At 44.9% G+C, this 12,864-nt stretch overlaps 1 protein-coding gene across 1 annotated transcript in view; it reads right to left on the reverse strand.

The window, feature by feature from the left end:
- BRIP1 (BRCA1 interacting DNA helicase 1) overlaps positions 1-12,864 on the reverse strand; it is a 746,182-nt gene that overhangs the window by 19,108 nt on the left and 714,210 nt on the right. The window lies entirely within an intron of this gene.

Raw genomic sequence — 12,864 nt, forward strand, 5'->3', positions numbered from 1 at the left:
ATTACCTTACAGGCACCTAACAGAGAAGAGGTTAAGTCCCTAACAAAAGCTTCAGTAAAGATCCAGCAATGGTTGCTTGTTTAGGCTGAGTCCCCAGTCTTCACTGTGACAAGCGCGCCCGGCGGGGGGGGGTGTGGGGGGGCGGCGCCTGCACAGCGCTATACCGCGATCTGGGGTCTGGGGGGAGAGGGAAGGTTTACGACGAGAGGGGGCGTGGCTATGGGTTTGCGGGGGCGTGGCCATGACGTCCCGCGGCTGGTTCGCCCTTATTGGCTGTACCGCCGGCGGGGGCGTGGCAGATGTCAAGTTCAAATTCCCCTGCCTCCCTGAAAACCTGTCGCGCACCGCTGGGGAAAGGTGCGCGACAAGGTAGGGACTGGGACCGGCCGGACTGGAGGAGCGGGGCTTGATAGCACAGCGCACGCAGAGCCGTGCGCTGTGGCGGTGACTGGGACCGCAGCCTTATATTGGCATGTTTCCTAACTGCAAATAACGTAATATTAATAAAATACTAATGTCTGTTACTCATATTATTTGGAATAGCTAAGCAGACTTAACATCATGGTAACTGACTTTATATTAGCACTCAGAAGATCTGAGGGAAAGATTACTCGCAATTCAGTCTTGCACGTTGGTACCTTGCTTTACTTTCTTACCTTGTGACACTTAATTGGGTTTGTGAGAACTAGGTCAGATAACATTTAGGTTTCTTTTTGTGCCTTCTATTACAATTCAGAAGATGTCACCAAATCTATGAACATCAAATGTCTCCTTCTAGAATAAAACTGAAAATGGAAGGCAGTATGAAATCCGATGCTTGTAAATTTCTATATTTTCCTGAAAGAATCCGCAAACAATTTACTTACTGATACATAACTTCTGTATCACTAAAAATTATAAATGCTTTGTTGGCTAATAATCATGCTAAATCTGTTTATTCTGGAATAGACGGAATGGAGAGGAGGTAAACCAGTGGACAGAACACTTGAAGATCTACTAATGCAACAACTCTAGGGTAGTAAATTCGTACAGTGCTAAAAATGTTTAGTATCTGAACTACTGTATGAGGCTCCACCGGAGTTAAATTGTACTATTCCATGCTCTTGGGACCCCTTAGTTCCTGAGATATCAGTGTGTATACACCAGACATACCCTTAAGCAGCCAATAGATATCGGAGAGATTGGGCATTCCCATTGCAGATTTCTATGGGTAACATTGGCAGACTTTTAAAAAACATTTTTACCAGAAAGTTTAATGAATGATGTATTGGGAACATCAGATAGCAAATTAAAAATATAGCCTGGAGCTCCCGTGGCTCCTGGAGACCCCCCTCCCCTTGAGCAGCTCGGTCGCTGGTGCCGACAGACCCGACGGCTGCTTCCAAGGGTGGGGGCTGGAGCAGGGAGCAGCGCGGCTTCCTCCGCCTGCGGCCGGTTGCCGGGGACGCGATCGGGCCGTTGCTGAGGCCGCGATCGCGTCTCTAAGGTCCCGGCGGCCGGTGAAGCAGGGCGCCGCCATTAGGATGCGGGTTGCGCATGCGCAGGGACGCGTAGGCGCAGGGAGAGCCCCAGAGACAGGGCAAAGTCGCGCGAGCATAGGGACAGACCAGGGAAGGTTGAGGCAGCCCAGGACAGCTTGCGCAAGCGCAGGAGAGGTAGGGAAAAGCCCGCGAACCCATAGCCATTCAGGGAAGGCTTTGAGCTGGGACTACATATCCCACGAGCCTCTGTATGCCCCATGTGACACCAGGGAGCCAATAGGGCTTAGGGAGCCTGAGGAAAAGAGATGCATTTGGCGGGCCAGCAGTCAGAGACCGGAGCAGCCCAAGGAAGGAGGTAGGGTACAGGAGTCCAGGACTCGCTGTACTAGGCCAGCACCCCCAGGGTCTGAGGTAGTTAGTAACTCTGATAGAGAGAGTGTTGCCAGGGACTGCTCTAGAAAGAGGGACCCTGCCACTCAGGTTAATCCGTTGGAGCAGGGGAGCTGTGAGGGAAGGCAGGGCGCTGGGAGCGAGTACAGCTCCTGCGGCCCTATAGGTACCCGCACCCCAGTTAGGCCCCAACCCCCCACTAGGGTAGTGGGTTAATTGCTGAGGGAGGCCCAGATAGGGACGCTGCCCTTAGTATTAGAGTGCTGCCTTGTCAGAGTCACAGCGGTCAGTGCTGTGAGGTCTGACAGGCAGGCACCTTGTTGCGCAGCACGTTGGCTGCCAGCATTAGTAAGGCTGAAGGGACTTGGGTAGTTAGGGGAGTGGGACAGGTCCTTAACCCCTTTAGGCCCATAGGAGTTGCCCAAGCCACTACAGATTGCTGTACTATAGGGACGGCCTATAGTGTAGCACGTGCCACTTAGATAGTTAGGGACACAGCGGCTGCTGCTGTTCCTGTTGAAGCGGTTGGACCCACGTTGGGGTCCACAGCGACGATTCCAGAGTGGGACCGCCCTGGCGGTCCACGCGTGCCAGGAGTTCGGTTGGAGGATCAGACGGATTCATCACACGTCTGACCCTTTGCGAAGCCAGTTGCTGATCCGAGTACCGGAGTGCTCGGCAGGTATCTGATACATAAGTGCACCACCGGGCCCTTAGCTTAACTGTGACTGCGCAGTCACCCATTGACTCTCTGCAAGAATGCGGGACATTGGGTGGGGTTCTTTGGACACTGGGTGGGTTCACTTGGTGTTGGGGAAGCGTCCTGCGTGACGCAGTAGGTGTCTCCTCTAGAGAGGGACACAGGTTATTATGAATGTGATGTATGGTATTACATGTTAGTAAAGGTATTTGTTAATATAAGTGATTGTCTATGTGATCATTGAGTTTGTCCTGCGAGGAACCACTCCCCCTCTGGTGGGAGCCATCGCAGGTGGAGGCGCTGCATCATTATAAGTAAGTTGTCCATAGTATAATTACCCCAGGTTCCCCGTGGCGGAAGCTCAGCCCTCCTGTGAGCCAACAGGTATGCACTACACCGAGTAACAATATATGTTTCCTGCACCCACACAGTAGAATCTGCGTGGAAAACCCGTTACAAAAATAAGAAATAATTTTGGGGGATTGTTGCTTTAAGTAACAAGGAATATATTTCCAGTGTCAATAGCATAATGCACACATATTTGGTGCAAACAAAACAGATGAACACATACAATTAGTACATAGATCTGTACATTTACACAAATAAAGAACCAAGCAGTAAGTTGGACCATACGTGTACACACACATCTATGTATGCACTGTATGCATATACTGTAGGTCAATGAATCATATTATTTTACTTGGTATCAATTACTGCCTATATTCCTTTACTTGATAATTAGCACACTGTTTATTTGTACAGTATGTCAAAAATAATATGAATCATAGCCACTATCCCCTGATGAAACTTAAGGAGTAAGCGAAAATAGTTATGCAAAAAGAACAGGAATTGATTTATAATTTACATACAAAAGCTCCCAATGGTTTAAATGAACATGTAGATATTGTTCCGTTCCTTTAAGATTTGACGATTGATTTCTTAGTATTTTAATTACATCTAATACATGTATTATTGTTGTATAAATATGGTAGGTTATTACATTGTTAATCTTATATATTTTTATACTCTGGTATAAACACGTATATTAATCAAATTACAATGTTTATCTAATTGCACTTTAGATTTATATTTTAAGTTATAGTTATATAATTAATTTGCTTGATTAAAGCTGGAGGTATAAAAGTATGAGTATGAATCATAGCCACTATCCCCTGACGAAGCTTAAGGAGTAAGCAAAACTAGTCAGGGTTCGCATGGTGGCGCTGTTACTATTCTATTCAGATTGTTGCAAGGAGAGCAAGTTCTTTTCTCTGGCACACGGCCAGATTTTACGCCGTGACGTCAGATGTGAATGTCTGTTGGGAGCGCGAGTACCCGGAAGAGATCAGAGGATCACGACGCCGGGAGCCTTGTGATTGCGAGCGATTTCGGTTCCCTAGAGAGGCAGATCCTACCAGGCACTCCTGATGGGCTGTTACCAGGCAGAGCAGAACATTACAAAGTGTTCCAGTTAAGGACGGTAGCTATATGCAATGTTCTATGGACACTCATACTGATGGGACACTGTTATGGTTGAAATAACACTTGTATTACTCTGATGCTGCACTACAGATTCTTTACATGTAAGTAAGGATAGGGGCTTGTGTCCTATTATATCTATTTTATTTATCTAAGAGGTCTGTGTTTGTCTTTTCTGTTTTTCACATACACATTTGGAGGTTCCCTGGCAGAACCTTGGGGGGCTGAGGAACCCAGCACTATGAAGACAGGACATTAGATCATTTTCTATTCAAATTGATGGGACATTTTGGTTGAGCACCAGTAATCTGTTTTGTAAAAAATAATAATCTGACTACTGCATCACCGTCGCAAAGAAACTTGTATGTTTTGTCTGATTCTAAATATGTAGGCAGATTTGTCATCTTCCTATTATTCTCCTAGCTCCTAAGTATACATGACAGCAGCATGTTTAATAGGTTAAATTTAAGTGTCGGACCTTTTTCTTAGATCTGACAAGCATATTTAAATTTTTCATGCACTCATAGTAACTGCGATGGCAGGGGCAGCGTGGCATACGCAAATACCCCCGCTTGCTTTCCCTACTAGTCAAGATGGTGACCCGTGGAAGTGGTTAAAATTGCCACCTCAGGGCTGGAAAATGCCCCAGCCCTGGTAATGTTTTAACTCAGGTGTGTTTACACTGTTTCAAACTGTATTTGTATATACTGTTTATTATGTATCTTTGTGTTTCATTGTGTGCCTGGGCTAGCAACAATGGCTAAGATCCGATACATCATGATTCAGAGGGCTAGCTTTTGTGTGGGACAATGTACAATGCTTATGGTAATGGGGAGGTGGGCCGGGATGCACCCGCCTGCTGGGAGAGTACATAATCTATAAACCGTCATATTGTTCTCTACCCAGCAGCGAGGCGTCTTGTCCTGCGTGAGGTATGGAGCTGAAGTCTGGTACCGGGGTGTGGGATCTTGCCCCGTTGCCATTGGTCAATTCCAATTTCCCACGCTCTCAGGCACCGCCCCTTGGGGGCTGTCTTTAGCCATAGGCTCCATCCCCTACACTGATTGGGAATGGACCAATGCCCCCACCCCCTCGCTTCTCAGCAGGATTGGTTTGCACCTGTTCTTGTGTTTCCAAACAGATGCCGGAAAAGTATAGAAGCTGACGCCGATCAGAGCTCCACAGTTTTGTTCTTGGTTGGTCTCTGTAACTAGAGACCAACGGTAGAGAGAACTGTGTGACCAGAGGCGGTAATTCCAAGTCACAGGGATATCCAGGAATGGACTGAATGAGGCGGCAGTCAGGATAAGATAGCTTCGGCAGCAGCTAGAAGTCCCCCGTATTGGCAAGTTATTGCTGAGTTTTGCTTCTGCTGTTCCCTGTGGCCAAAATAAACCTTTGTTTATTTAACCTCTGCGTTATGCCTGGTATTTGCAATCCCAAATAGTCTGGTTAACCCCGTACCGTGACAGTAACCAAATGCATTGAAATGTTTTTGCTACTCATATACCAGTAAATGGTTAATCCACACGTCTATTTTATTGTTTTATGTAAAGTACGTATGCTGCAATCATTAGCCAAAGAGATCAAAGGGGAAAACAAGAAATAGGAGACAGCATTATATTTACACATGGCCTAAAAAAAAACATACATTTTTCACAGGAAACAAATGAGTACAAATTTAACTTCTTGGTGATGGAAGTTTTCAAAAGAAGCCACTGTGATTTATAAAGAAGTGGCTTAGAAAAAAAACTTGTTACCCTACCCCACTGTGACAGTTAAGGGGTAGCCAGGCTATCAATAAAGGTATTATGCCTGGCTGGTTACCTCTGAGCCCTGTTTCAGGTTTAAGAATGTCAGCTCTTCAACCTGTGTATTGTACCTGCAATGAATGTATTGTATGACAATAAAGGATTTATGTGTGTTTTACTTTTCCAGGAATGCTAACCAGTGGAGATTCTCAGGCTATGAGTTTCAAGGGGGGGGGGGGGGGGGGGTTACGGTAAAAGTGTTGTCAGATTGTGTCTAGGTAGCAGGGGTCCAGAGTTGCTGGTTACCATGAAAATGTATCCGGGAATCCGGTCGTATTCCCGGGGACATATCGGCACATCACTCCGGTGAAAATCCTCCCTTGAAAACAGTTACGCGACTCACCACAAGGCTTCCCTGCTTCAGCACAGACCAGAAAGGTAAATCAGGGCACAGGGATTCGTATATCCCAGGTACAGTCAAGGCTCCCTAAGTTAGTGAGGGTCCGCCAGTACTGTATATGCCCAGGTACTCCAGAATCAGTATAGAGGTTCTAGGGGGTTTCTCCAACTATATATTAAGTTGCGAGAAGTTTTATGAAACCTAAGTCCAAGTTTCAGTAAAGGAAAGAGATACAGCCCTGGGAGTGTGCCTAAGCGTTTTTTGGTTCTAAAGAAAATTAGGTTTCCTTAAGGGAATGAGCTACAGCTCTGGGATTGTAGCTAAGCATCTTTTCATTTCACTTCAAGACTTAGAAGAAAAATGGGAAATATTTATGTTTCCTAAAATGTTTAATAGCCAATGTGGCTATAAGGTTTTTACAGTCTAACTCAAGTTTGTAGTGTATGAGAGATATGGCTAGTGGAAATAAAAGTTATAGTCCCATTCTACCCCTCACAGCCCAAAAGACTTAGACAAAGTAAGAAGTGTAAAAGGATATTTTTTATGAAACTGAGATGTGTTACCCAAGAGAATTGCTTACAGGAATGCTTTTTGTTTACAGGCTTCACAAACAGTCTTTTGAAGTAGACACTCCTATATTAACCTGGATAAACATTCCAGGAGAAGATATTGACAAACAAAAGGTTTATTTACTTCACACCCTGTCCAAACATCCCTTGTTGATTATCAGGGACTTCAAAAGACAATACTGTCTTTCCTGAATTAACATCTAGACCACTTGTAGAAGCAGCTGTTATTTTCCAATCAGGATGTTGACCTGTACAAAACATTTATTAATAGATTTGGTATTTCTAGGTTTTTCCCATTATCTTCAAAGAGAAAAACACAATTTAGTTTAAGCATACATCCTAAACCAATCAGAACCTCCTACATGCTATCTATGAGTGTAGGAAAACACATTTAAACTAGGAAAGATTGTCAGTTAGTTAGGAGAGAAGGAGAAAGAGAAGTACAGGAGGAGAGCGGGAAGGGAAGCAGAGCTCAGAAGGTAAATATGATCATAATTCTTGTGCACTTGTAAATCTGTATATATCTGTGTTTTATAGCAATGTATTGTTAGTTAAGATGAACTGTATTGTATTGTTTTGTTAGGCCTGTAATAAGTACAAACCGTATAAGGAAGTATATGCAGTATTACTGTGTAAGTCGTATATTTTGTTGTTGTGCTAATAAATATTGTTTATATAACTGAAGCCTGTCCTGTCGTGCCATAAATCTCATTACCAAAGGGCATGAATGTGTGAATGTGTTTCATATTGGAACACATATCTACACATTCATCTCCCTAAATAATAGTTTGCCATATAATTATATTAATTATCATAAGTCAGCAATACTTTAATAGATGAATACACTATAAATTCATCTATATTTCTATTTCTGGATAAGGCTAAACATTATAGGAAATAGATGTTTGTAAATGTATTATACTTATAAGCTGGGACTTTCAAAATTGGTTCTCTGAGGGGGGCTAGTGGGCTACCAATTTGTGGTGAAACTGAGTCTGCCCTAGGTCCGTACTTCAAAATCACAGATGCTGCCAGAGGTGTTAAAGCCATTTGGGCAGGATCGTTAGTTGGAGTACCCTCATCCAGGAAACAATGCCAGCCATCGCGGACAGCATTTGCCTTCCTAGACTTGGAGGCACCTAACCCAGCGGGTGGCTTCTGAATGACAAGTGGCTAGGGTGACAAACTCACGCATGTTCTCGTTGCATTCCGAAGAAACCACTTGCCTGGCTTTGGAAGACTGGCAGCCCTCTGATTGGCTGGTTGTAACGTTCTCAGGCTCGGATTGGTTGTAGTATTTCATGAATGAATCGGAAATACTATAAGAAACCCAGCAGCCAATCCGGACCTCAGATTCTAAGCACCAAAACAGCAGTGGTAAATTCAAAGATGTTCTGTGAGAGATGTCAGTGAGCCGGCTTCAGAAATGTCAAAGCGAGACTTTTTTCTAAGTCCCACTTTGAGGCCAAGTTCTCAGAATACTTTGTAGCGATCGCGGATGGAACTGCATGCCGAAAAGAGTACCAGGACATTTGGTACTCGCTCCCGGTCAAGGGATTTCAGCACCTCCAGGGTGGAAAGAGTGGTGGCGTCAGGAACTGCATGCCGATTTCAGTTCCAGGACTTTTCGGGCTAAGTCTCGGTCATCTGAAAGACTTTGTAAATACTTTGTTCTCTGTGCTATTTCAACAGGAAAGGTTGTTTTGTAGCCCAGACCCCCAGCAAGTGTGTTTTCTCCTGTATATTGTAAATCAGTGTGTACGTCAGTTTCAAAGGAATAATTCTCAATTTGTTTTACATCTTGGTTTTGCTCAGTGATATGATCCCGGTATAAAGGTATAAATTTCTGGTCTCCCGTGACAACCACTGTGTGGACTACCCCTAATAAATTAGATGAACCTCTCTCATCACAAGGATAAAATGAGCGGTGTATATATGATTGGTTTATATGAAAGTTCATTTTCTTGTTTTGTTTTTGATGCCTAATATTCTTGACATCAGAAATGACTTATTTGTAGGTTAGGCAACAACTAGTTGTCTCAATCTTCAAAAGTGGGGACAAAAACCCTGTCAAACTACAGGCCAATCTCTCTTCTCCCAATACTATCCAATGTCATGGAAAAATTTATTAATTCCCAATTAAGCGATTGGGAATACAAATGGCAAGACAAATTTCCCTAGCCAATTCCAATCTGGCTTTCGCCCCAAACACTCCACAGTAACTACCCTGTTAAAAGTTTGCAATGAAATCAAGTGCAGTATTGAACTGGGAAAACTCACTGGTGCAATATTCCTAGATTTTGCAAAGGCTTTTGATACTGTTGATCATGTTATCTTGCTTAAACTCCAGTGCTCTGGAATAGGGAAGCATGCTTAAACTAGTTTAATTCCTACCTATCAGGTAGATCCCACCATGTGTCTACCTCAGGCTCTAACTTCAACCCCTTGTAATCACCTGTGGTGTCTCGCAAGACTCTGGGGCTAAAGACAAAAAAACAAGCGCAAAACGCAAATAGTGAAGTATATCAAAACTTATTTAGTGTTAAAAAAGGGTAAGTATTCTGCGTACATCAGAAAAATAGAACATAAGCATTTCGTGTAACATTACATGAGTTACCAAACAGTTGTCGACGGACACACGATAGAAGGGGATGCCTCAGGTAAGTGGACCTCCGCACTTTCGAAGTGCCATCTGGCTCTGTAATTGTGGTCAATCACCAGCATCCAAAACGTCTCCGGTTCACTCTCGTTGTAGTCTCCGTGATGATAACGGGAAGTCTATACTCAACATAGGGCACACTATGTGTGTGTCAGGGCAGAGTCTCTTAGTCCATGCGAGTGTATACCGATCCTGTCGACAACTGTGTGGTAACTTGTGTAATGTTACACGAAATGCTTACAGTATGTTCTATTTATCTGATGTACGCAGAATACTTACCCTTTTTTAACACTAAATAAGTTTTGATATACTTCACTATTTGCGTTTTGCGCATGTTATTTTGTCTTTTGTCTTTTGTCTTTAGCTCCTTGGAGTGTTGAGCCACTCTGTAACTTTAGCAGCATACGCAACGAACCAACGGTTTTGTATGGTTATTTTTTATCACTTCCACAGTAGGGTTGTGCTTATAATATTGTCTTTAATATATTATCTAGGAGGGTTTACTCAATCTAGAGGTTTCACTATATAGACATTGTTTTTTTAACATGATTTGGTTTCTTTTGGGTTGCGCACTTCTGTTTCTTTTCTCTGTTCTGGGGCCCCTACTCTTCTCAGTGTTCAGTGTTTATCAATGATCTTCCTACAGCTTTTACAATGACTGAGCTCCAGATCAGTACTTATCTGAGATCTGACTCCAAAAGACTGTTCATGGTCGCAAGGTATCTGGCTGCTTTTCCTTGTCTTACAGTACACTCCAAAACTGGAACAATCTACCGGAGACTCTCACAGCCACCACAAGTCAAAGTTCTTTCAAAACTAAAGCTGTCTCACATTTTAATCTGGTCTGTAACTGTTAGGCTGCGGCCATGGTGGTGAACGCTGGTTAGGGCCCAAGCGGTCACTCGGCTTCGCCGCTGCCTGCAGCTGGAGAGATCTGTGTCTTGCATGCAGAAGAGACGGGAAGGCATGTCGGGAGTGGGGGGGCACGGCCATGACATCACGGAGCTGGTTCGCCCTCATTGTGCGAACCACTCATGTGACCCGGCCGCCGCAAGTAAAAAAAGATTTTTCTGTTTCCTCCTGAATTGCGAGCGCCGGTGCCTTTACACCAGCACGTGTTCGCACGCTCTATGTGATCGCGCCGCCCCGATCACCATGGCAGCAGCCTTACATAAGCCTATAATATATATATATTATCTTTAACTGTGCATGCAATGTCTTGTCTATAATGTATGAAAACCAAAAGGTGCATGCTGCACACATCTATAAACAGAAAAAAGGGGTTGATACAATTACCAGTGCTCCATGCGAGAAGATGATAGCCTGCAGCATACCCAGGAACATATAAAAGGAAGAAATCGCAGAGCACTGATGGATTTTCTCATTCTGATTTATTCAAGCAAAAACAAACAACGTTTCGACCTAGTTGTCTTTCTCAAGTGTCGTTCTTTTGTATATATTGTATACCCTGCTCACATATGTAACTATGTATTTCTAACCATGTATTATTTGTCATCTTAACTCTATGCCCAGGACATACTTGAAAACGAGGAAGACTTCCGGTGACATCGATGGCAATGGCGGCTTGAGGGAGAAGCTCCCGAGCCCTCCACCAGAATAATGCCTACAAAAGTATAGAAACGCAATAAAAACCTCCAAACCGGGCAAAGCATTCAGCAGTGTACCTCCTGCAGCTGAGTCCTGAGCCGTGTGGCGATCCGGAGCGGCTCGATCCGGCGTTCCGGAGCGCGGCATAGGAGACCGCCGGTGAGTCCCTGCCCCGGTCACGTGACCTCCCCCTCCGCAACCCGTACAAGCCTGACGGAGACTGTAGAGAAGAAGCGGCGAGTCTCGGAGAGCCCAGAGGAGTCGGGAAGGGTGAGGAGTCGGCAGTGCCTGGGAACGGACCCCCGCCCCCCCTGTAGAGTGCGGGGAACACCCGCAGCGATCGCGGGAGGCCACGAGGAGCCTCACAGAAGGAGCCCCCCCATATACCTGTGAAGTCCCCCCCATCCCCCCAGGACAGCAGGACAAAAAATATAAGGTAATACCCTAACCCAGAGCCCTGCTGGGGGGGAGAAGAGAGCAGTGAAGGGAGACATAGTCCCCAGCAGAGGGGTGAGGGAGGAGGAGGCGGCCATTTTGGGAGGGCCCTACGTGGAGGCCTCAACATCACGCAGGAGTGCACAAGAACTTCTCACAAAGGCACCAATCGGGCTGAGAATCTCACCCAAACCAGGGGAAATAGAGAGGAGCCCCTCGGGCTATGAGCCAGAAGGAAAAGCCCCTGCCCAGCAGAGCGTGAGTAGCTATTTCAGCCGGCAAACAAACCCCCTGCTAGAGCTGAAATGAGCAAAAATGGAGGTCCGACGCGCGGCCTGGCAGGCGCCGCAGAAAGACTCGAACGCAGCGCTGAGAAGGAGATACAAAACATGCTACCAGATGCGACAAAAGCATATCTAGAAGAATTATTCACAAGAATGCGAACGGGGTTTCAGGAGGATCTGGCCAGAGCTATTACAAGGGGAAGTATGAGTTGGCATCCTCTCCACCCTCACTATTGACCCCTATACTCAATAATCCAGAGTTCCCCCCAGGCTGTATTCCGAAGGGACTTGCGAAATACAAAGAGCTAAATATGGTACTAGCCGATGATTTTGTAGCTAAAGGCAAGATTTTACCATTTCATGAGATTCAGAAGAAATATCAAATCACTAACCTCCCAATTTTCAGCTTCTTACAAATTCGCCATTATCTACAAACAATTACAAAAGATTCAGCCTTTTCGCCCCTAACACGATTTGAGAAAATATGCAGAAGAGGCTATTATTGCAAAGGATTGATTTCAGAGATTTATCTGGGACTGGCGATTAAAGCTACACACTCTAACCATAGCTATATGCTAAAATGGACAGCAGATTTAAATCTAGAAATAGATAGGGAAGAATGGGAGGATATTTGGGAAGCAGCTCCTCAAACATCAATTTGCACCACAATAAAAAAACATATATAAAATTTTATTCCATCGGTACCTAACACCGAGTAGGTTGATCCAGATTTCCCCTGGATCCTCACATTTGTGCTGGAGAGGATGCAGATATGGCTCACATCTGGTGGGAATGCCCAAAAATTCAGGGGTTCTGGATCATGATACAAACAATGATACGAGAACTCCTGAGGGTGGAGATGGAGGTTGAGCCACTGACCCTGGTGCTGTCTAAACCAATTGAGGTTCTACAATCCCATGAGAATAAAATGGTAAGTCACGTTCTCACAGCGGCCCGCTGCTCGATTGCCGCAGCATGGAAAAAGATAAACGCCCCTTCCAAGCAGACAGTACTGAGACGAAATAGAGATATAAGATTAATGGAACTCCTTTCGGCACAATTGGGTCAAAAGGTGGACAAATTCCACAAGGTTTGGTCAGGGTGGCCG

This window comes from Ascaphus truei, chromosome 3 (assembly GCF_040206685.1).
Source record: "Ascaphus truei isolate aAscTru1 chromosome 3, aAscTru1.hap1, whole genome shotgun sequence".
NCBI classification, from domain to species: Eukaryota; Metazoa; Chordata; class Amphibia; order Anura; family Ascaphidae; genus Ascaphus; species Ascaphus truei.